At 38.5% G+C, this 25,454-nt stretch overlaps 1 protein-coding gene and 1 long non-coding RNA gene across 33 annotated transcripts in view; both read left to right on the plus strand.

Annotated features, from left to right (window-relative positions):
• Positions 1–25,454, plus strand: part of Nrxn1 (neurexin 1) — a 1,067,728-nt gene that overhangs the window by 541,993 nt on the left and 500,281 nt on the right. The window lies entirely within an intron of this gene.
• On the plus strand, positions 1,375–2,406 carry LOC114709580. Its single transcript, XR_003736946.1, has 2 exons — positions 1,375–1,451; positions 1,671–2,406. It is a non-coding gene; the product is annotated as an uncharacterized LOC114709580 (long non-coding RNA).

The following is a 25,454-nucleotide window of genomic DNA, read 5'->3' on the forward strand; positions in this document are numbered from 1 at the left end:
CTTGAGCGGTTTGCTGTGTGTTTGGGTATTTGGAAGTTTTCCTGTTGGAACCTTTGGATGACAGTGGTTCAGAACACTGTTGGTACTGTAACGTCTACTGGGCAAAGCAGGTTGCTTAATTTGTGACACTACTGCAGGTCACAATGGCTTAAGTCCCTAACATATCTTTTTGCCAATTCTTGACGGTCATGTGAATGCCTAACCTGGTGGTCTTTGGACTGAGGATTCAAGTTTATGGGGCATTGAAGTAGAACTGGAGCAAAATGCTGCTGCTGAAGCTGTGGGGTTAATTTTGATGCCATCCATCATGGATCTGCTCTCCCAGGCCCTATTCTGGGGAAGCACTCAATTTCACTAAATTAAAAACAGAAAAGTGTTAGAGAAATACCATCTCCTCTCAGCCGCAAGAGACACCACAGGAGTAATTAAACTGGATTTGGGGTGTCAGGCACATCCATTTTATTGACAGTGACAATAATTCTGTAAATCAAAACCTTAGAAGCATCATCGGTGTTGTCAAAGTACTAAAGTTAAAACGGAAGGTTCCTGAAACTAATCTCAGAATTCACCCTGATCCATGGGATGCAGCATGAAAGGCAGCCACAAGAGCTGTGGCTGTAGACTCTGAAATTTGCCACCTATGAGCAAAACTGTAGTGGTCATAACACCCATGGCTGAATCCCTGCGAGCTCTGGCGATGTAAAGTCCAGCAGAGTGGTTCTTCAGTACCAGATCTCACTCTTGGATTAAGGTTACCATGAAAACTCTCTCCTCTATATTTCTTCAAGTAAAGTTCGTTGATGTACCTTTTCCCAGCTACCTTTCATCCCTCCTTCCTTCACAATTTAATGCAACAAGTTCTCTTCTGCATATGGCATGCTTTGCTCCTTATAACTCTGGGACAGGATATGTATACATGCGTTAGTGTAATCCCTAAAAGATTGCTGTACCTTCATCTCTGCCAAGTTGTTTCTTCCTCTGGATTGGCTTCTTCTACTTCTACTCTGCCTCAGAACCTGCAGCCTGTGCAGGTGATTGTCTCAGCTAAAGTTCAGCTACAATACTTCTTACTGTGTGATTTATTTTGCTTTGGCGACAGACACTTACTGCCTATGGTCTATGTGTGTGCCTTAATTTTTCATTTTTCATTCCATTCCTCCATTTTTGGTATTATTTATTACAGTGTTTAGTAAATATTAGATACTTGCTAATAAAAAATGATTTGTGTCTCAGCCAGGTAGTGGTGGCACACACCTTTAATCCCAGCACTCGGGAGGCAGAGCCAGGCAGATCTCTGTGAGTTCGAGGCCAGCCTGGACTACCAAGTGAGTTCCAGGAAAGGCGCAAAGCTACACAGAGAAACCATGTCTCAAAAAAAAAAAAAAAAGAAAAGATTTGTGTCTCAAAGCCTCCCTCAATTGATTCTATGTGGTGTGTGTGTGTGTGTGTGTGTGTGTGTGTGTGTGCGCGCGCGCGTGCATGATGTGTGTGTGTTTTCATCTAGGCCCATTTCATTCCTAAAGCTTATTTAAGAATGTATGTACATCTGTCAGGGGTAATTTATTATGTTTTTATCACATTATTATTAAATTTAGTTTTTATTACCTTTATTCTTTACTCTAGTAAGATTAGATTTTTGTGTAATTAGAAAGAAAGTACTTTGAGCACAGGTGTGTGTGTGTGTGTGTATGAGCATACATTCATAGAGGTGACAGATGATTAGATGACCATAAGCTTCACTTTCTTCGGTTTCTCTGGAGTCCTGCTTTTTATAGTATCATGTTAGATTTGACAAACGCTAGGACGTTCTGTCATTTCAAGAAAGCCACATTTGTTCACTTTACTTTTTCCACATTAATTAGATGATACCTGCAGGAATCATCTCATCATTATGGAATGCTGCACTGTCTATTTAATCTTTATTGTCTGAGATTTGGGACTTCGCAGTGATGGAATATTTTTCTGGAAATAACATAATATCTCTGGAGAAAATGGGCTTTCTCTTATGATAGTATATCATTTGTGTGTCCTGTTCTAGGCCACCAGTGTCCTTGAAGGCTTCACCAAGTGTGTTCCCTCTGTAACACCCACCAGAGAAAAATATGCACAATTGGTGTTGTATACATAAATTTAAAGAAAATCTGGCTATTTTTCCTCTCAACATTAACTATCCTGGAAGTAGTATTTTTATAAACACTTATGTCAAGATCGAAAGGCTCACTCCGTCCAGCTGCTTGGCTGTTGTAGAAAAGTATTTGGAAAAATCATCTTAACAGGAAAGCTGCCCTCTGTCTTTCTCCCTACATACCCAAAAATCTGCTTGCCAAAACCGTAATGATGGCATCAGAAATAGGACATATTCAAATGTTAGATGGACTGAGAACGCTCAAAATTATTAGAAATAAATTGCAAGAAATGGAACTTGTTTACCTGAGTTAAAGGAGGGGAACTAATGAAGAGTTTAGATTCCATGAGGAGTTCCCAAACTGTGGTTCTGAGGTTGGCAATGTCAATGGAACCCATAACTGGCTACGAGTGCATGTTGTCAGGTCTTACTGCAGTCATCCTGACCCTGACACTGGGGATGATGCCAGCATCTGTGCAGTACAAGACTCCAGATCATCTGGCACACCCTCCACGTGAAGGCAGGCACACTAGATCGCTAAAGCCATTAACTGTGTGCTTCCATATAACAACAAACTTCACTTGGTAAAAGAGTTCTCTAAGGATTTTTATAAGCAAAACTTTTTTGTGGAGCTTTACATACAATTTTGTTCATTTTATACATGAAACTTTGAAACAAAGATATGTAAACTTTTAGTTTTCTGCTTCCTCTAATTGGAGGACATTCTTGAGAATGTTTGAAAAGTTCACACTCACACTAGCCATGCTGTGAAAAAGAAATCTATCTCAAGGCAGTTTTCACTGCCGTGTAAGGAGAATGACCCAGTCCAAATATATACCCCTTGATTCTTGTCTTTTTGGTTCTTTGGAATAATGTTCCACATTAATTGGATAGGGTGGGGAAGCAAATTGTAATCTCAAAGAAACATGGGTCAACTAAAATACTTTCAAACCTGCTGTTAATAGAAGATATATTCAACTATCCTTATTTGCTCCCTAAACCATTGCCCGTCTTCATGTAACCTCACCACCTACTAAATGAATGTGACCCCAGTTGAGTGGCATGCTGCCTTCTTGTTAGCAAATATTTAGTACCATATTATCTACTCTTTATGTTTCAGAATAATATGTGGTCTATATGTTGAGATTATTTACCTGAGCCGCCAGTATGAGATGTTGAGACCATCCTGTAGCTTTGCTGGCCTCGGTTTCTTTATTTTGAAAGGGAGGATGTAGTTTGTCTCATCTTTAAGGTCTACCGAGCTCTAGGGTTTGGGATTGGCATCATTGCTTTCCTTCTGTGCTTTCTGTTTCCACAGCTTTCATGTTTATTTTTACCATGTTGGAGGCCTTTCTAGGTTCAGTTTACAGCTAAGTCACGCCACACTAATCTGGAACCATAGTTGTTTTAATTTCGGCACAGTGGCTGCACCTTCTCGCAGCCAGCAATTGAAACTCTGTGCAGTTATCGGCCTGCTTTTCTTCCTGGAGAGAATTCTGCTCAGCAGGCACCGGCCCTGTCGCTGCCACTAAAGGTAGCTTTAACTACATCTTTATTGTAATAATTATGAATAAGACTCGAGATTCAAAGGCTGGGATGAAAACCCCCAAGCTCAGAGAGGCTGAGTAGCAACTAGTTAACCCTCTCTCCTTGCTAGTGTCCATGGAAATCAGGCAAAGCTGCACCACTCCAAACCCCACATTACTACTTCCTGTGTCTCTCTATCTCTCCTGGATGCCTTGTGATGCTCTATGATAACCTTCTGTCAACTAGTTACTAATGCATCCTCCTTACCCAAGGTTAATTTTATTTAACTAATGCAAATGCAAACTCAGGATCTACAGTGTGATGGAATATCTCTGCCCTGTCCTTTATAAAAGTTGAAAGTAGAAAAGGAAACCTGACTCATGGGACATTGTCCTCTGTTCAGAGAAGACATTTAAATGAATCTTGAGACACAGAGGAAAGGGTTGCATTACTAGTTTCTTTCCTGTTGTAAACCTATTTATTTATAACTTCTTTCAGATAAGAATTTGCATCAAATTTGTTTTAAATTGAAAATTTCTGCCAGTGTAAGGGGTTGGTCTGTGTACTTGTTTAGCTAAATAAAAAGTGTAATTACAGCCGGGCGGTGGTGGCGCACACCTTTAATCCCAGCACTCAGGAGGCAGAGGCAGGTGAATCTTTGTGAGTTCAAGGCCAGCCTGGTCTACAGAGCGAGATCCAGGAAAGGCTCCAAAGCTACACAAAGAAACCCTGTCTTGAAAAAAACAAAAAAACAAACAACAAAAAAAAAAGTATAATTACTATCAGCACTTATATAACATTTTGATGATTAAAACAAGTAATGTAACTAAGGAGATATAGTTATTCATCTGACTAGGAATAGTATTGCTAACTGAATCCCTACTATGTGCTAGGTTATTACACTGATTTTTTTCTTATTTCTACATTAACAACCACAGAGGCATCTGAGAAAACTTATATCTAAGGTAAAGAAGAGTGACCCTATTCTCATGTTCCCCAGTTAGAACTCCATACATTATATCATGAAATGGTCTGTTGTATGTATAGTCACGAGACTATTAGATTTAGATTTCTTCAATATGAAGAAAATTTGCAGAATATGAAGAAATGACTCAGAGCAAGACTGGTGCTATGTTTTGTTGTAAGTAGCTCAAGCACAGCTATGCATCCTGGGCCTATCTTTGTAAATAGAAATATTGGCACTTAATGAAACTTTACAAAGCCCATAGCCTCTCCAAACTGTTGCACAGCTTTAATAAATGAGCAGAAGTTTTAAATGTCGCCCAATGGAGGAGAATATGAAGCATTCTCCATGCATTCACTCTCCATTTAAAATAGCAAAGATTAGGATGACATGTTAAAGAAAAAAAATCATAAAATCATTAGCATGTAAATTTTTCCTAGCCTTTGGGTTTCACCTTTTCCCTGGTTTCAAGGCTATTTTCTAGTATGTATTTTTGGTGCTTAGTATGGAAAAGATCATCTTTGCCAATGAGGCTGGTTTATCTAGTTACCTGCTCAGCCTGAGCATTCTACACTCCTGAACACAAATTAATGCGCTAAGAAGTACTATGGTTTAGTATGGTGAATTCTGTCCTTCTAGGTGATACTCTGTAGATGTATCCAACAGTCTTATTAAATAAGAAACAGAAACAATGTAAAAGAGAAAGCTGAGAGGTCAGAGCTCAGAGCTAAAATCTCTCCCTTCCTCCTGCTGTCCCAGCTTCCCGAAAGAGAGCTATTTCCTGTGTATAAATCGTTTCCAAGTCATTCTGCCTTCTCATTGGTTGTAAACCCAAACACATGACTGCCTCGTCACTGTATGAATGTACAGCCCCCTAGGTCTTAAAGGCATATGTCTCCAATGCTGGCTGTATCCCTGAACACACAGAGATCTATGGGATTAAAGGCGTGTGCCACCACCGCCACACTCTGTCTATGGCTCTAATAGCTCTGACCCCCGGGCAACTTTATTTATTAACATACAATCAAAATCACCTTTCAGTACAATTAGAATACCACCACAATACTCAGTTTGGGTGTGACTTCAATAGCTCTTCCCCTGGCCTAAGACAGTGTTGGAGGCAAATGAAGAACATCACGGAAGCAACATTCTGTCTTTTAAGACTTACTCATGAGAATGTAGACAAGCCTGGTAGGGCTTGTCTATACCTGAGAACATTCTGGCATGCTAAATTATCCAAAACTGAAATCATTATTAATTGAGCAGTTACTATATCTAAAACAAAGTGAGAAATGCTAAAAGAAAAACGGCTATGTGCAAAATGAGCTTTCATTTTATTTAGGAAAATGTTCCCCAGCCTGAGGCCAGAAGGACTTTCTTAGTTCTTGCCTCATGTCCTCTTACAAATGCTCACAGCCTTGGCTGGTGCTTAGAATTGGACTTACTAAGCGTTCCTGGGATGAGTTAAATATATTATTCATAACATAACTATTAACAATTGCTTTTGTGTGGGAGAAACAATCACTGTGTGTGTGATCAGAAGAGGAAAGACACAATTGTGGGAGAGAGAGGTGGAAGCAATTGGAGTAATGTGGCTGTAATTGGATAGAAAGAAGCAGAGAGAACATTCCCCACAAGGGACTGAGCAAAGGTGACTCTATAAAGTAGTTACACATCTAAGCACATCATTTGAGCGCCATCCATAGCATGAAGGGCTCTGATAGACTCTGTGTATGCAGAAGTAAACACAACATAGGGAAACTTTGGGGACCATAGAAAGAGAGCAGACCGTGGAAGCAAATCCTGATTTGCATTTTGACTATTACATGTGGCCATTGGCCATATGAACATATGGCCATTGACTATGTGGCCATATCCATTAGCCAGTCTGAGACTCAGCTTCTGTATCAGTGAAATGGGAATGTGATTACAGGTCTCTTGGGGTTATTTTACAGATTCAGATGGATGCACATCAAGAACCTAGTTTGCCCTCAAAGTTGCAACATTTTAGTGTTTTCATCTATGGGAATGTTGCCCTCACCTTTGCTTTTGAAAACATGGACTAGGAAAAATGGCCTGTCTATGTTAGATAATTATGAGACAATTTAAAAATTGCTGTAATGTCTTGCATTTCTAACTGGGCTTGGAGGACCAGCTGCAGCAGCAGCAGCAGCAGCACCTGCAACCTCCTTAGAGATGCAAACTCACAGACATTCCTTCCCCTCCCCTGCCCTGTATACCTCCTGATTGTGGGCAGACATTGAACAAGATCCCAGATGGTTCATGTGCATATTAAGCTGTAGGAAACACTGCTCTAACAGAAGCATGTAAATGGAGGAAACAATGACTAAGTGGTCTTGAGGAACCCAGGTGAGACTTCTCATAGAAGTTGATGCTTAGTGGAATTCAGAGAAAAATTACTACATTCTTGAGGATTACCTTGTTTGGTACTCTGGAATTCTTAATTCAAAACATTCCTTACAGATTCACCTTCTTGACTTCATCCTTTCATAATGCTGATTATTAATAGTCTCCAGTGGTTTAGCAAGTTAAGGGTACACCAAAGCCCTAGTTACAGGCAAGTCATCCCTTCTTCTGTGCATTGAACTACCTCTAAAATCTGAAACTGTGGATCTGACCATAGAAATGTCAACTCAGCAGCCTCTCACCAGCAACACCGAATGTGGGCATTTCATTAGATAATCTACTTTAAGCAGGAAGGCCTTGGCAGGCCTTGCTTCTTTCTAGGCCAGGAATAAAGGTAAAAGCCAGTTATTTAGAGCTTAGAAAAAAAAAATACCCAGCTTTCGTAGGCTGTCCCTGGAGGCCCCTTTGGTTTAACACTCATTTTCTTTTTAATGTTAGAATTGCTCTTATTTTATTTGGACCCACGGGGTTCTGTTCATAGAGTCCGCAGGTGGCTCCATTCCTGTAATTATGATCTTGATTGTCGGCTGCCCAGGCACAAAAGGAAACCATGCTAATCCACTCTGGTGCTCTTTCGTGAATTGGTGCATATGCTTCTTGATGGATCGCTGCTCATAACTCTCACAGTAGCAATAAAACTATTAGGGTAGTAAAATATATACATTTTAATTTTCTTTAAAAATGCCATAAAATTCAATTAACTCCTCTTTTCAAAACAGCAGTTCACTCTGGGAAGCTAAGGGTTTCCTCATCAGAAATTACACATTTCTTACACTTTCCGTAGTGATTTCCATTAATGCCTTCATCATTACACCCACTCAGCATCTTGCAGCCTTATCTTTTCCCATCCTTTTGTTTGCTTATCTTTCTACAAGTTTTCTTCCCTTTTCTCCTGGCAGCAGTTGGAGAGGAACCCCTTAGACAATGGGGTGTCTCTCCTCTTTTGTTTCCTTAATTGAAAGAGAAAGGGGAGATGAGTAGTCTGGACAAACCACACAAGCTTAGGGGTTATAATTACCTAGGGTAGAGGGAACTGTCCTTTAGTGTTATATCTACAGCTAATAAGGGAGGAGCACAGAGGTTTTATTTGTGAGGCTACATGAGAGGCTGACTAACCCCTGCTTCACTAATCTGTAAAAGTGAACACTCCTCCCGTATTTTTAGATTGTTCACCTTCTCCTCAAAAGTAGTTTAATAGCACAGAGTTGAAAAGGGTCTCCTGGTGCTCGGGTTTTATTACTTTCGCTGACTGAAGTGCAGTGCATTTCCCAGCATAATTATACCCCAGTTGTCACGATAAATGAACACAGTATATTTTATGATACACTTTACTTGCTTATTATCATGTTTGTTCACTCATCTCTCAGACTTAATAACCCATGGGGAGCTTCTGCTATCGTTGGCGAATGGAAATTAGTGAAGTTTTCCCTTTCATTTGTGGCTTGATTTTTATTTCAATTGTAAACAGCTATAAGCCAGGATCGACACTGGATTTAGGCCATTGTTAAAGTGTCTGTAGCTACATAATGCTTTCCTGCTCACGAGTTTGTGTTTTCAAATCTCACTACTTATTTTCCATCATCCCTAAAGGTGAATATTATCTAAATGCATCAAAAATACACAATAACATAGGGCCACACAGAGCCCACTTTAGACATGCAGATGTTTGTTTGATTTCGGGTCAGTCTCTCCCAGGGATAGATTGCTTTTTAAATTTGACACAGAAAGAGAAAAAAAATAGTCAGAATTCCTAAATAAATTGGTTAAAACTCAAAATATAATACCAGACCTAATAACATGGATGTTTGAGGTATTATCCAACCTGCTGGGAGAATAGTTGTGAGATCTAAAATACATTATAAGGACAAAGAGATAATTATTTTAACAAGTGAATAAGGTAATTGCTATTCATGAGTTGTGAATTATACTGTTTTTGTAAATAATTTAGATATTACCCCTCAAATTATAAAAGTCACTGTGAGACTTAAAATACTCAAGTTCTAATTATTGGAAGATTTAGCATATTTCTATCTGATCATAAAACAATGCATACTTTTAAAAACGGCTAAAAATGCACAATATAACTCTTGTTTTATAATTAAACTTCTTCACACAAAGTTCCCAGTTCAAATCCCAAGAATAAACCTTACTCAAGGTCCACTACATTGCTAAATTTCTAGTAAGTATTCATGTGGAAAGAACAGAGAAATGGGAAGGGGAGGCTGTGCTTCGAGAGGCCCTGAGTTCAGTTCCTGGCAACCACTTGGTGGCTCACAACCATCTGTATGAGATCAGATTCCTTCTTCTGGTGTGCATGAAGACAGAACACTCATATACATAAAATACATGAATAAATAAATCATAAAAAAGATGACATCTACCCAGTTCAGCAAGGACAGAAGAGAAACAAACAAGAAACCATGGTCTTTCCTTCCCACCACTTACAGTCCCCCTGAGGAATATTTCACAGATGGAGATGATACAAGTACTCCCACGACCGTACACACTGGGGTTATATTTTGGAGTTGAATACAGTCTCCTTATACAGTAGTTCTCTTCGACCTTAATGTTGCATTTCTTATATGCTCTAGGAGTTAAATGAGGGAATATTGTTTTCTGTCTATACTAGTTAAGTATGTACCCACAAAGATACACAGACTTCCAACAGTTGAAAAACTTGACTTTTTCCCACCTGTCTCATTTGCAACTAGTTCCCGATTTGGAGAGAAATATGTGGAATTGATCTTATTGTGGGCTGTGTTCCCTGTTCCCATTGCTGTTTTTGGTCTCTGAGATGTTGAGGATAAACTCTGTCACAGAGAAAGTCCTGGTGGTATTTGTGTGCAAAGTGATGAGATTCCAAAGGGAAGTGGCTTATGTTGAGGTGGCAGGGGCCGATTGTGGGGGCAGTGATCCCTCATGACATTGGTTTCTTGGTAAATTAACAATGCAGGAGATTTTAGGCCAATGCAAGTGAGACACCCATCTGGCCACACAATTTAAAGGCATATGAAATCTCATAATCAAGATACATCATAGTTTAGTGCACTATGTCACCTAACCAAAATAATACCAAAAACTAAAGAAAATATCATTACTCACTTTTTCTCCTTCTCTAGGTTCTACTTTAGCTGAATACACTTCTGTTACTGATCCTGTTTATTTGTAAATTTTCTATTGTGTCTGTTATACACAACTATATTTTATCTTACCTTATATTCTCATCTGTGAGGCTGTAACTCAAAAGACAAATAATGTTTACTAAACAACAGAGATATGGTACAATAATTTAGTGAGGGAAGTAAGCTTCCAACAGGCATGTCTAAACAACAATTAATTGTATTCTCTTGCATTTCAAAAAATTATGGTCAGACAATTTGCCTCAATCTCTTTGATCTTATTATGATCTTATTACTTTTATGTTTATTTATTCTGTGTGTGTGTGTGTGTCTGTGTGTATATGTGTGTGTGTGAGAGAGAGAGAGAGAAAGAGAGAGAGAGAGAGAGAGAGAGAGAGAGAGAGAGAGAGAGAGAGAGAGAGACTGCAAGTGAATACCCAGGGTTAAAATTAAATAGTTTCAAACTACCTTCTTAGCTTGTTAAGACAAAGCATTTTTTCAATCAGAGAAGAAAAAAATATTAATTGCACATCTTTAATTGTGTTATTGGATACAAATGTATACAGCATACACAAAGTCACACAAGCAGTGAGGAGGAGGTGGTAGAAAGCTCTTGATGAACATGTTCTGGGAAATGATGTTCTCTCCTCAGATGCAATCCATCCATAGTAACAAATTTCAAATTAACTTTTATGTTTAATGCTGCATCTTATGCCATAGGCACACTTTTGTAATTAAGCAGTCAAGTATAAAATGATTTTTAAATTCCTAAATGACACACGATAAGACAAGGAAAACCTCTCCACAGATAACCAATACAGATCTGATAAGGCACATGTGAAAAGTCTGAATTTTCCACGCGTAGTCCATGAGCAGAAAGAAGGAGACTCCCAACTCGTCCAACTGCAATGTAGCTCATGATCTGAACATGTTCCTTAAGTTCTGGAACACAACAGAGAGTGGCTGATGACTGCTGATCTCTATTGCTGTTCTTTGCAGAATAAGATGACATTCATTGACAGTCATGTAGTCAAAGTCTACCGAAGCCATCCTGCCCCATACTCCTGCCACCTCCACCTTATTCATGTACTGCCCTTTTACCCTTTCCACTGTCCCATTGTGTCCATCTCCTCAGGCACTGAGACTCAGTGTTTTGGTTACTCATGTTTCTCCCCTTGAACATTTAGCACTCATTATTGTGATATGCTAATCTTAAAAAGAAACAAACCATTTATCTTGATCCTACTTAGGCACCAAGTCTTAGCTCCTTCACATCCATGGATGAAATATAAACTGATACCAGTCATTCACTCACATTCACCATTCAACCCAATCCAAGATGGCTCCCTCAGAGGCACTTAGCCAAACTGCTCTAGGAGGACTACTAACCTTCACATTTTCAAACCTGTTACATACTTTTCATTTATTAACTTAATCTTTTGCCGTAGTTTGATGACTCCTTCTAGAAGCAGAGTTCACCTATGATGTTTCACACACATCTGGTGTCCTCCTGCCTCTGTGACCTAGCTCCCGGTATTTTTACCTCTGCCACTCTGTCTTCAGATGTTGAAATTTCTCAGGACTCCATCAGATTACTCTTTATTTAATATCCCTTATCTATATAATCTCATATATTTGCATGTCCTTCAATGGGTTATTTTTGCCCAAGATATTCCTGTGAACAAGCCAGACTTTTAGATTTTTACATGCAAAACTGCATTCCCCAAAGTTACTTCAATCCTAGTGTGTCCTAAACACAGTATTTGTTATGTCTCTACCCATGCTTCACCTTCTTTTTCATGTGTCTCATTTTAGCAAATGATGCCTTACTTTATCTGGTTATATAAGCTTTCTGACTTGAAATTCAACAATAGTTACATACTGGATAACAAGTTTCAGTAGAGCAATGTGAAGTGTAGAATAGGATTTATCCTTTATTGTAGGTCTCATAATGTTTATGGTATATAGTTACTAAAAGGTACAGTGGTGATGGGAAAAACATAAGACTCTGCATCAGTTTCACTGGATGTAAAATATTCAGTAGATACTATCATAATCCATATATGTGATAAAATCAGGACCCACATAGATCTAGTAATTTGCCCATAATCATAAAGTTATTTAGTAACAGAGCTATGATTTGAACCAAGTACATCTGTTACTTGGCTCCTGATACACAAAAGTTATTACTTACTATGTTTTCCTATCTTAAAATTTTTGATAGTACAGTGGTGGATGAATGGGGGGAGGTGGATATAGACAAATAGATGATCCATCAATCGTTAAGTCACTGCCTTGAAGGTTGAACAGAGAAAGTGAACTAGAAGAAATTACCAGTGAATGCTGATCTAACTCTTATACAATTCAACAATACTTGGGAAGAGTTGGTCTTCCACTTCATGCCATAACTCTATGTTCTTTACAACATGTCGTTGAGTAGTTTATGTAGCTACCACATTGATTTGAAACTACCAAATCTGGCACTGATGGCTGATCATTGTTTTGCCTAAGTTGTCAGAAATTCACAGTAATATTTTCACTATAGTTGTTGTCTATGACCAAAATAATATGAAGATGTTCTATGTCTCTATGACATCTTCCCTATTTCTTTCTCTTACAAATACTTATAATAATTGACTTTTAAAACAAAACAAAACAAAAAGCCCAGAACAAGTTGTACAGACAATTTGTTTCCATGGAGTGGGAGTTTTGGACAAACTGCACAAGCCCCATTCTTTTCCTATTAGATCTTGGGAAGCACAAACTGTTTTTTTTTTTTCTTTTTCTGTCTTTCCCACCTACTGCTGGAAAGCACAAATGCCATTTATTCCAATTAAAGTGATATTGGTGAGTTTTTATAATAACATAAATTAAGTCCTTTAGATATTTCATGTGATTAGTGACTTGCAGAGGCGTCTTGTTTTTAAAGACCAAAGAAATATGCCTGCCTCTCTACATACCTAAATCCTCCTTCTTAAATAAATTAGAAAAAGAGAGGAGAAAAAGTAGAAGAGAGGTAAAGAACATTCATGTTTCATTTACCATAGGAAAAAAATATAGTTTATAAATTGAGAAGCATTGAAAGAGGAGGCAAAATTTTACCAAATCTGCCTACTTTGTTGGAGTACTCTAGATGGATTACAATATTTAAATTTCCAAGATATTCTGTGATCTTTTATTATCTTACATTGAAAAACTGAGTTCAAACATTTTGTTAAACAAAAAGTAAGAAATCCTGAATGACTTAAAGATGCAAAAATTCTGTGACTTCTCTTTGTTAGAATTGCCTAGACCTATGTGAATGTATGTGTAATAAAAAAAAAAGTATGTCTAGTAAATCAGAAAAAATGTCTCTGATAAATTTTTAAAGTAACTGTAATAACATTAAGTCTTTATAGATCCTTTTCCTGAATGCAACAATGGATGGACTTTAAGTTTATTTCATAACCAAATATTATAATTAACTTGACCACTACAAAATCATTGTATATTTTATACATAAAGACTATCGAAGATTGAAACTTGTAAGAGTGTGTTTTCCTAAATAAATTCAACTATGAACCCTGGGGGAAAAAATCCCTTGAAAAGGTAATAGATCATTTTTTGATCATCTCAAACTGTGCTGTGGGGATGAGAGACAAGAGGGCAGTGGAGGGAGGGGAGAGGGACCCTGTGGCCCTGTCGAAGTGCCTCCTTTGCTGTGGGATGGTCTGTATGTCAAATTACTCTGATTGGTCAATAAATAAAACAATAATTGGCCAGTGGCTAGGCAGGAAGTATAGGCGGGACTAACAGAGAGGAGAAAAGAAAGAACAGGAAGGCGGAGTGAGTCACTGCCAGCCGCCGCTGCCATGACAAACAGCATGTGACGATGCCAATAAGCCACGAGCCATGTGGCAAGGTATAGATTTATAGAAATGGATTAATTTAAGCTATAAGAACAGTTAGCAAGAAGCCTGTCATGGCCATACAGTTTGTAAGCAATATAAGTCTCTGTGTTTACTTGGTTGGGTCTGAGTGGCTGTGGGACTGGCGGGTGACAGAGATTTGTCCTGACTGTGGGCAAGGCAGGAAAACTCTAGCGACACTCCTCAAGCAGACCTTTGGTGTCTTCCTTATATGGTTATCTGGCATCCACCAGATACTCCACAGCCTCATTTGTTGTGCTATTTTATTTTTTAAACATAACCCACACCTATCAAACTATGTTAATATTTATGATTTTTTAAAAAATCTATCTATATTCCATAAGATTAGGAATACAATCAGTTTTGGTTTAGTTTTCTATGTTCTTTTAAAAATTGAATAAATGAAAACTGTAATCAGTATTTGTTTTAGAAAACTAGAACCTTTGGTTTGGGAGCATTGAATGGTTGTGGGAAACTTTTATCCATCACCAATTTTAAACAAGGCAGCTGTAAGCATTTCTTTGTCATCAAGATCCTGTCTCCCTCTTCTGTTTTCTCCTCCTTTGTGCTAAGTCTGTATTCACTTGCTCATTATAGACCAAACCGATCTCAACCTTGATTCCATTGCTTTTACTAAAGTCCCAGCCTGCAATGCCTTGCTGTCTTGCTCCTAACAAAGCAAATCCTTGCAATTATTTAGGATGAGTTGACTTCATCACATACTCTCACTTCCCCTTATCTGTCTGGTTATAAATGATTCAGGGTGGCCTTTGGAATCTTTGGCATAGGTTCAAGTCCAAGCTCTGCTAAATTACTTGCTGTAAAACTAAAGTGCTTAATTTTAGCTAATTGGAAGTATATGGTAATCCTTTAAATCTATGATATTATAAGTCTGAGAAAGGCTTAGCTAGCACATAATGACTTTTTGATGATAATTATTTACATATATAGTAAATTATTATAAATATACAATAAAGAAATTACAATGTATAATAATAAATATAATTTAGAAGAATCAAGTTTTTCCAGCTACTTCATACATTCAGGTATCTCTTCTTTCTCAGCTTCTACACCCCTCTCAACATTCTGTTTAACATATTCTTTATTGTGTGGCATATGCTCAGTTTCCTTGACTTTAACTTTCTATATATAGGTCTTGGAATTGTCTGAAGCGGTGGCTGTGTACTGGTGTTTCAGAGCATCAGGCACTTCAGGTTAGCCACTGCATACTAAACATGATGACCCTTTACAGGCACCGAGAATGGTTCCGAGACAAAACATGCCATATGTTCTGATAGCCTAGCTGGCACTGTACCCCATTGCAACATTAGATATTAAAATTTTAGTGAGAGGAAAGAATCATGAATCCTACAGACGTAATAGTGGCTTTTAAAAGCAAACCATAGGAACCCATCACAGCACCCAAGGCCCTAAGAGATTGTCTTACATACAGGCCTAGCCCTCCAATGGTAATCTGCTGTAAGGAGCTGAGGCAACATTCTGTAGTGAGGATGCTAATAACATGTCTGTGGCCAAGTGGCAAATGAAAGTGATGGTGGAATGCATTGTGGCCTTAAAAGAAGCCACCAGGCTATCTGTTTCAGAAAATCTTTTCCAGATTGTCTTTTTATGGCATGTAATGCCGCTACAAGGCTGATAATAGGATGTCTGTTCCCCCTTTGATAGCTATTTTAGAGGACTGTGCAGCCTTTAGGAAGTGAGCATGGCTGCCAGAAAGAGGTCTGGCTGCTGAAAGTGGCCGACAGGCTCTAGTTCTTGTTCACAGTTTGCCTTCTGCTCCACAATTATTTAAACAGCAACCACTCCCTGCTCCTATGTTGATGGAGTTGTTCTATACAGTTGCCTACCTTCCTAGATGGACGGCCATCACTTGAAACTGTGAGCCTTAAGTTGTTTGGTCACAAAGTGTTTGACCAGATAGTACGTCACATTGATCTGCAAGGAGTGAATACAGTCCTGGATACTCTTCTCCTTTCTTCTGTATGTGTTAGGTTTAGATCGTATGTACCATATAAATTAAACCTGTTCCAGTGATTAACAAAGTACTTAGTAACCCTTTTATACCTCATTAGATCTTGGGAACAATTCTTTTTAAGATGCTTGAAGATATTTTCTTTGACCTCAGCAAAGCAAAGCCCCGCCAAACTTCACCCCTAATGTGAGAAGAAATACACATGCCAGATGGTGCTGCTTCTTTCCAAGTTGACACAATGGAGCAGCATCTGTGCTCAAGGGGTAACCTGCCATTTTCTATCAGCACCTTCAAAGCAGCACAGACAATGTCCACTCTTCTGATTCCAGTGGATCAGGAAGGTTTTCCAGGGACAGGGTGGCAGATGCATTGCTTGATGTGTTTCGTGTGAGTGAATTTTGCGAAAGAAATCCCACCTCTAGTTTTCCTGTTGGGGGCTGGATATCAAACAGGGAGGTAGGCAAAGGCAGAGGCCAAATCCCAGGGCTCTTCTGCACACAGATTCCTAGCTCAGCCTCAGGGATCTTCGGACTCTAATGAAAGTCAGTGGGGACAAATCTCTCAGGTAGTAAGAAACTCAAGCCCCGGGTGGAAGGGCTGGAATTTTCTTTTTTTGGTGCTTCTAGCTGTACTTTTAGAAGATGCCACAGCCAGTTTGGTGTAATGTGATAATTGAGGTTACAGGATCCTCTTGCTTGGATGCACATCTGATCTCCAGGAAGATTGCTCTTCTGTCTAATTGGAAGTGATTTTTATCTTGATGATCGCTAAGAAATGAAACCCTCAAGTGCATTTTAATGCGTTTTGGCAGCTGCTGTTACAAAGGCTGCAAAATATTTCAAAATTGTATCCAGGGCTTCTTGGTGTCCAAAGGTTTATTTACACACACCACACACACACACACACACACACACACACACACACACACACACACACGCACCATTAAGTAGTTAAGAACTTATTAGGAGAATTTCAAGACCAAAATGATGTCTTACCTTAATTTTTCTTTTACTCATTTTCTCAACTCTTCTCCAAAACACGATGTAAAGAGGCTCAGTGAACACGGAATTCCCCGGAAGCACCACACCATGTTTGCTGATGCTGAAATTAACTTTCGCCAGAGTGGAATGTTTTCTTTGTGTGTTATATTGATTGGCTTTGAGAGTTTCGTGCTTGACTACAATGTATTTTCATGATGACCGTAGCTCTCTTGCTTCTCCATCTTCCAGTGTCCCCTCCCAAAATGTCCTTAAACGATAAAAGGTAAGACATTAAATGAGACTTTCTTTAGAAGGATCTTTCTCTGAGAGGTGGTACCAGAGACTTTCCTGACTGTGCAGAGAGAATTTGTGAGTTATTGGTGGATGGTGTGGCAGAGAAAAGGGGGGGGGGGCAAATACAAAGATGGATCAGAGGGGCTGCTTGGCAGAACCAGTGGATCTCAGTGGTAGAACATGTGCTTCACACACACGAGTCTTAGGCTTTCCCCCCAGTGCTATGAAAAAGAGAATAAGTAAAATGATTGCTTAGGACATTTTGAGTAGATTGTATCCAAAGGATGCTAGTTTCTGGGTCTAACTTACCTCATTCAGAATGATTATTTCCAGCATTGTCAATTTACCTGTGAATTTCATAATTCCACTTTTCTTTTTAGCTGAATACTATTCCATTGTTTATATGAACCATGAAATCTATATAACTGATTATCTGTCAGTTGATGGATATCCATATCGTTTTCTTTTCCTGGCTATTATAAATAGAGCAGCAGCACACATGAATGAGCAGATATCTATAGTAGGGTATAGAATCATTGGGTATATTCTTGGTGATGGTATAGCTGGATCATATGGTAGGTCTATTTCTAGCTTGTGCACAACCTTAATACTGATTTCTGTAGGGGCTGCACCAGTTTGTCCCCCCCAACAATGGATAACTGTTCCCCTCTCCCCAATCATATTGGTATTTATTGCCATTTGTTTTCTTGATGATAACTATGCTGGCTGAGATTATATGAAATACCAAAGCTTTAATTTTCATTTCCCTTATGGCTAAGGCTGTTGAAGACATTTTGAAATATTTCTCACCCACTTATATTTCTTCCTCTAGAATTCTGTTTAGTTCCATGCCCTGATTTTTATTTGAGTTGTGTGTGCATGTCTAGTCTTTTAGTTTTTTTTTTGTTTGTTTGTTTTTTTGTTTTTGTATACTATGCACAGTTAACTCTCCATCAGCTATATAGCTGGTAAAAATTTTTCTCATTATATAGCCAGCCTCTTCGCTTGACTGATGGTGGTTGGTTGTTCCTATAATGTTTTTGGTACTCTTGCACCAGTGGACACATCTTACTAAGCCAGCAGTTATTGTAGCTTGCCAGGTTCATTTATAGGTAATCCTATTGATTACTTTTCTCCCTTAGTAGCCAACATAGAGCCTTCAAGTACTATGAAAGTTGGCCAGTATGAATGAATATTCTACAAGTCCTATGATAGAAGTGTCTTTATCTAGTTTTGGAGAGTAACAAATAAAAATGGCAATAGTTTATCATGTTTTTTTTTGGGGGGGTAGGGTTGAGGGGTGGTCAATGAGATGCCAATAAACAACTCAAAAATGGATAGCCTACATCTGGTCCAAGGTTTTTTCATTTGGTTGCCTCTGTTTTCAGGAAGAGGCATTGTCTCCCATTGTGTGTGTGTGTGTGTGTGAAGATTTTATGAACCTTCTACAGTAGTGGATCCATATGACATTTTCAGTGGTCTTTAGTGTTAGGTATCCTATACTCCTTTATCTACCCTGACCTCCTATCCTCTATGCCATTTAATTCTTTCTGCCCCACCATTCCACTTTCCAATTCATGCCACCTGCATTCTATGCTTTTTCTCTTACGCCTTCCCTATGGCCCTTTATTAGTTTCTTGCCTTTTAAGGGTACTCCAAGGTAAACATACACACCTAAAGATTCAAAGCTTCACTCTATGAAACAGAACATGTAATGTTTGCCTTTCTGGAGTGTGGATGGAATGGGGAGCTCATGAAGTCCCACCCCTCTCTGAGGCTGTTTTCTTCAGGGATATGTACCCTGAGAGAGGTACTTATGTTGAAGTAGACACTCCAGGCATGTACATGCCTACACATAATCGGGAATATACTTGCAGTTGACTCCATCGGTGATATAAAGGGCAGCATATGCAGCTGAGAGGGAACAGTGGTAACAGAAGTAGGGAAGGAGTTGAGGGGGAGGAGTGGAGATGGACTTGATCAACTCTCATAGTGTATATGAATACAGTTCTTAACAGAAAACAGTGAGAGAAAGAGGGAGAGGAAGAAAGAAAGAGAAATGGATGCTAGAAAAATGAATGCAGTTTTGGCAGATATAGTGTGTGTGTGTGTTTTTATTTTTATTTATTTTTTTTACTGTTTCTGCATGTTGTAAGCAAAGACGTGCTTAACTGAAATAGGCTTTCCTATAACAAATATTTTGTGAAAACAAAATAAGCATTTACATTCATACAATAACTTGGAAGTTGGTACCCATGCATGGCTGTCCTAGAAGGATTTGGAGAATGAAAGCCACAGCTAGCACCATACTGTTGAGAAGCATTCACCATAGGTCCCCTATATGCAGTGAGTGATTTGCCTATGAGAATCTAGGATTTGACTACTGTCGAAGGTAATTATGATTGTTATTAAGAGACAAATTGCTTTGGGAGATGGAAGAATCTCATGTAAGCCTTCCTCATCCTAGTTTTGAGATGCTCTTGGGAATCTCCAGACGTTCTTGGGAATTACAAATCTACTCCAGCAAAATCAATTTTTCTCTGTCCTACTTTTTAAAATATATAGTACATAGCGAGCACTATTTAAAGAAACAGAACATGAACATGAAGTTGCATGAGTAGGGGGAGGGTATATAAGAGAATTTTGGGAAAGGGAAAGAATAAGATCAAAATATAGAAAGGAAATTTTCTAAAAAAAAAAAAAAGAAAGAAAGAAAAAGAAAAGGAAGAAAGAAAAAGAAACAAATTCCTTTTAGTCAAAATACGATGAGGGTGGCTTCACAAGGAGACAGAACATACTATGTCTGGTGGGCACACATCTTTTTGTTTAAAAATTGTCACTTTCAAATAAGGGAGTATCTTTTCTGAAATTCATCAGAACGTAATAAAAATAAAATGGAACTTTGTTTGAAAATATGCCTTAGAACTAAAATTATCTATATCAACGTATGACTCCTAAGGTGGAAAGTTCTGTTAATACTTATATATTTAATAATAGAATTGGAAAATAATTGACTAAACTATGAAAAATAAGTTCTAGTTAAACTTATTTCCCCATTTTTTAAATCTTTAATTAGTCATTAAATGTTTCTGAAGTGGCGTTCTTTTCCGTAAAAGTAAACATGCTTGATTACATGATTGTGAAATTCCAAAGTACTTCCAAAATTCTGTATCCAGCGAGCAAATCCAGTTTGAGTCTTTGACATATTGAAAACTGATGTATTTCAAAGTGTCTTTCATTCTCTACTGTCCTTCTTGACTTACGTAATATTTTCCAGTCCATGAGAGTGGGAGTTATAGATGACTTGCTTAGTGATGGTATAAAACATTAGTGGTGAGGGGTAGATGTGAACCCCCTCCCACTAATTCCAACTCAGGCAGCATGCAGCACCCTCTCCTACACTTAGAGACTTTGAATATGCTACCTTGAAGTGCTCAGTATTTCAGACTATTTCCCTTTGTACATACAACCCTGTGAGTATTTTAATATGTGATTTCATTTTGAAAAATAGGTGCTTGCATCTCTAAAATATAATTTGGTACACCAGGATTTTCATTGAGTTTTGACAGCAGATAATTTAATCTTGGTAAATACAATACTGTATCCTGACACAGATATAAATATGTGGGCAAGCTGGGTTGGCAAATTTCACAGCAATTTTAATGTGTTTCCATTTCTGGAAATGAAAGTCTGAATTACAGAAATGAAAAAAAAATACAGTCTTGAGAGAATGGATATGGGAGTGTTCTAAAGTGTGCACCTCAGGACAGGCAGAATTGCTGCTGGTAACAATTCTATTCTAAGGTTTCAAGACTTCTATTGGGAACAAAGAAATTTAAAAGAAAAAGATGCTTTAGTTGGGTGTAAGGATTAACTAACATCCCCAAAAGATGCCTTTCCTACACCACGTTCTTTCTCTCAAGACAAGTCTGGCATCCAGCTCATAGGAAAATGTCATTTCTGATTCAGAAAGCATCAGTCTACTCAGAGGTGGATCACTGCTGCCCAATAAGGAAACTTTATTCGGCCTAAGGAGATGCTCAGAGAGGTGGCAGACCCTTTACTCACTTTTCCATTTTATGAAGAGTTGTGTAAAGAAGAAATGCAGCTGTACTGAAAGCAGGAGGTGTGGCCGTGCTTAGCATGAAAGTCAAATCCAAGTGGAACACAAATGCCTCCAGGGGAGTGAAGGAGCAGCCTGTTCAGTCGCTGCCTCAATTAGCAGGAATTTTGTGGCCAAGAGAAAAAAGCAAATATTCTGCCATCTGCTTTTATTTCTGAAGCTGCCTCTGTAGCAGACAACTGACCTCGGCAACCTGCGCACCATTTGCACAGAGAAAGTTCTCCTTGCCTTTCTCTTCTCATTATACCTCCCTCTTCCCTTCTTCCTTCCCCTTTCTGCCTGACCACCTGGGAGATGAACTGTTTCATCACAGTTTCCATGTGTACAGCCCGACAGAAAGAAAACAGGGTGGAGTCTACCCCCTTTCCTGCTAGCTCCCTATCTTTATCCTTAATTCAACATTCATGTGTTTATTGGATAAGCAAATCCTAGGCAGCTGTAATATATCTGATGATAAAAAATATCTAGAAGAAAAGTTCTTCCCACGGAAGAGCTTCCAAAGACATAATCAAATGAAATGTTAAGCAGTGTGCAAAGCAATAAAACAGGGCACAGTTAAGTTCAGAACATGCCTGCAAAATAAGTGTATTATCCTATCTACATTTAAAAGCATACTCTAGCATTTACATTTCAACAAATATTTGACCAATGAATCAGTTAGAAACCTGCAAATAATGGAAAATACAGCTAAAGCCAGCTCAAATAGGAACTGGTTTGTTTCATTTTTAATAAAAGCTTATAACTAAGACTATAGTTGAGCTGATGAACTTGGAGCTAAAATAAGTCACAAGGTGTGAAGGGTTTTCCCACCTTGCTAATGATAGTTTGTGTATGGTAACTGTTTCCTTTCCCATTGTTTCTAGATGGCTGAATTTATTTCATGCAAATAAAGGTGGGTTTCCCAGTCCACCTTTCTGTTCCACCCATTCCATTCCATTCGAAAAGTTTCTCCAAGTCTCCTTCCTTTTTCAATAAGCTTCTTATTTTAAATGATTTATTTTTGTTTATTCCTGTCTCAATATGTATATTTGATGATTGTTAATATATATATATTGAGACAGGGATAGCTAGTAGCTCTGGCTTGGTTACTCAGTGTGTAATACATACCAGCATCAAACTTGGGGCAGTTTTCCTACCTTAGTGTCCCAAGGTCTGGGATTATAGGTATGTGACACCAAGCCTGGCTTTGTCTAGTTGATATCTGCTGTGAGTAGGCACTGCAGATGACATGGTAAGGAGTAATGCGAGCGTGACCCCTCTAACTTTCCTTTTAAGAGGTCATGTCCACAGGCAGGAAGCACCGCCTTCTTGGAGCTGCATAGCCAAAGGTCACGAGTGGAGCAGATATACAGAGGAGAAAGGCTTTGCGGTACACATCCCATGTGTGGATCAAAATGGAGCCTCAGCCCTTTAGAAGAGATGAGAGAATATCACTTTGGGGCAGACAACTAACAAAACCCATTTCAAACAACATCTATTTGTAACCAGATTTAAATTAAGGAGGAAATTCTACATGGAAGGAAAAGAAACAATGAGCAGCCCAGGCTAGCTTTGTTCTTTGTCGAGTTTACCATATTATAAATATAGTGGAAAACAAAGTAAAAGAAGTGTTGAAGTTTCTATTTATATAGTGAGATCCCATAGACGGCTTCTGCCCTACAGGAGTTGCAAGATAAGAACTTAATGAACATTTTTCTAGATCCTTGCAGAGTAACGAATAAATGAGTGAGATGGATTAGACAGGCCTTCTTTGAAAAGATTAGTGATAATCTGGGGAAATGGAAAGTAGGTTAATAAAAGAGAAAGCATGTCTAATTCAGATAGGAAGTAGGTATTTCCTGAATTAAACCTGAGAGTGAATAGGAAAGCAGAAAAGCATTACTGAGGAGGGCGTGTCACAATTGGGATAGGGCATGAGTGTGGGTGTGGGCACATTTATTGATTCCCTGAAATGCACTAGAAAGCATATTCCATAAATTACTCACTAATGTCAGGTAATACTTAAGCTCAGCATCAGGTTTTACATCTGTAGAGTAGCCTTCCAGCTTTAGTTAGTGGTAAGGCTTCCATGCAATGATACCTATGGAGTCCTGATATATTGTCAGATATATCAGGAGACATAGCTGGAAGTTTCTTGGTCCAGCCTGGCCCCATGGTCCTGCAGCCGCTTATAAAATAATCACACAGAGGCTTATATTAATTACAAACTCTATGGCTTATGGCTTCAGCTTCTTGCTAGCTAGCTCTTTCATCATAAATTAACCCATTCCTATTAATCTAGATGTTGTCACATGGCTGTGGCTTTACTGATCTGCTGGCATCTTGTTGCTCCTTTGATGACAGCTAGCAGATCGCTCAACTCCGCCCTTCTTCTTCCTGTATCTCTACTTAGATTTCCTGCCTGGCTGTAAGCTTTCTTGACATAGGCCAAAACAACTTTATTGATTATCCAATGGAAGCCACACATATTCACAGCATACACAAAGACATCCCACAGTAATGAGACTCATAATTGTTAATTCCTACCTCAGTGCATAAGAGATCGGAAACAGTTATGACTGAGGTAGAAGGCTTTTGAAGAAAATAAAGCCAATGAATATAATCTTCAGAGGTCAACAAACTTTTGTTTCAGGTATATAACAACTATTTCCACCTTGGTAGTCTCTGCTGCAGGTACTCAAACCCCAACAGTACAGGTATGAGTAATATTTAAGTGAGTAAATGTGGTTGTACTCCAATAGTACATTATAAACAATTAAATTTAAATCAAGCGATAGTCTCACATGCCATGAAATATTTATTTTTTTGTTTGTTTATTGTGTTAGTTTTTTACTTTGGGGTGCTGGGAATCAAATCTAGACTACTACCATGCAAGGAAAATTATCTAACACTGAGCTATATCCTAGCCTCTTTTTGTTCCTAATAGGAATTATTTTATGTGCTAAATATGCATCATATAAGCACTGTCAACAGACTAGATTTGGCCCATGTGATATATTGATTTATTAATAGTCTTATATAATACCTAATTATAGTAAATGGAATGACAGAGAATATCATGTAAGAATGAATGACTAAGAGGTACAAAATGAGCCAGAGTAGAATAAAAAAGTAGATGGAATCAGGACATTGTCAGATCACTGGGAGGTGATTTAAGTAAAATGAGAATGTCAAGGAAAATAAAGGGACAAATAATGACAAATATGATAATCTAAAATAGGGTCGATAGACTGAACCTCCAAAAATCGTTTGTTAAGCAGAGGAATTGGTGTGCAGACAAAGACTGTGGATGCTACAAAAGGAAGGAGATAATCAGTGAAAAGACCAGTGAGGCCGAGGGGACAGATGTGGTGTCCCAGGCATAGCGATGAGCTTTAGAAAATGTGGCCATTTTCGTTGACTATGCAGGGAAATGGATAGGGGCTAGTGACGTGTATCACAGAATTCCAAGCATATGGCCTCGGGCTCCTTTGTAAATGAAGCATTCTCATCACATGGTGTTCATGTGCCTTCTGAACATGAAGAAGAATGAACAGGAGTCAAAGGCTTGATTGTGGAGACAATTTCCGTAACATCCCAGTGTCCATTGCCCAAATTTTGAATGAGAAGAATCCAATGAAATACAAATGACCTGATAGTGCTAGGAGGAATTAGATAGCCTGTCCTGAGGTAGTTCATATAGTCTCAAAGATTTTGAGATTTTTCTCAGCAGTATTTAGAAACCAAAGCCAGAAATAGAGGGTGTAAGACTTGGGAATGAACGCATGTGATTACAAAGAATAAAAAAGGATATCCAGTGTTTTATTTGGGGCACGGCATAAGGGTGTCAGTTAAATTCTGTAATTAAAAATATAAACTTTGCCAAAACATCATTATATGGGGCTCTTTAAATTTAAATTAACAGTATTTAAAAGCAGCCACCTAGTCACCCACTTTAGTGGGTAGCTGTTCGGTCTATGACCCTGAAGCACTGCCCCTAGAGAGGTGGCAAGTT

The sequence above is a fragment of the Peromyscus leucopus genome, chromosome 22 (genome assembly GCF_004664715.2).
Source record: "Peromyscus leucopus breed LL Stock chromosome 22, UCI_PerLeu_2.1, whole genome shotgun sequence".
In the NCBI taxonomy this organism is placed as follows: Eukaryota; Metazoa; Chordata; class Mammalia; order Rodentia; family Cricetidae; genus Peromyscus; species Peromyscus leucopus.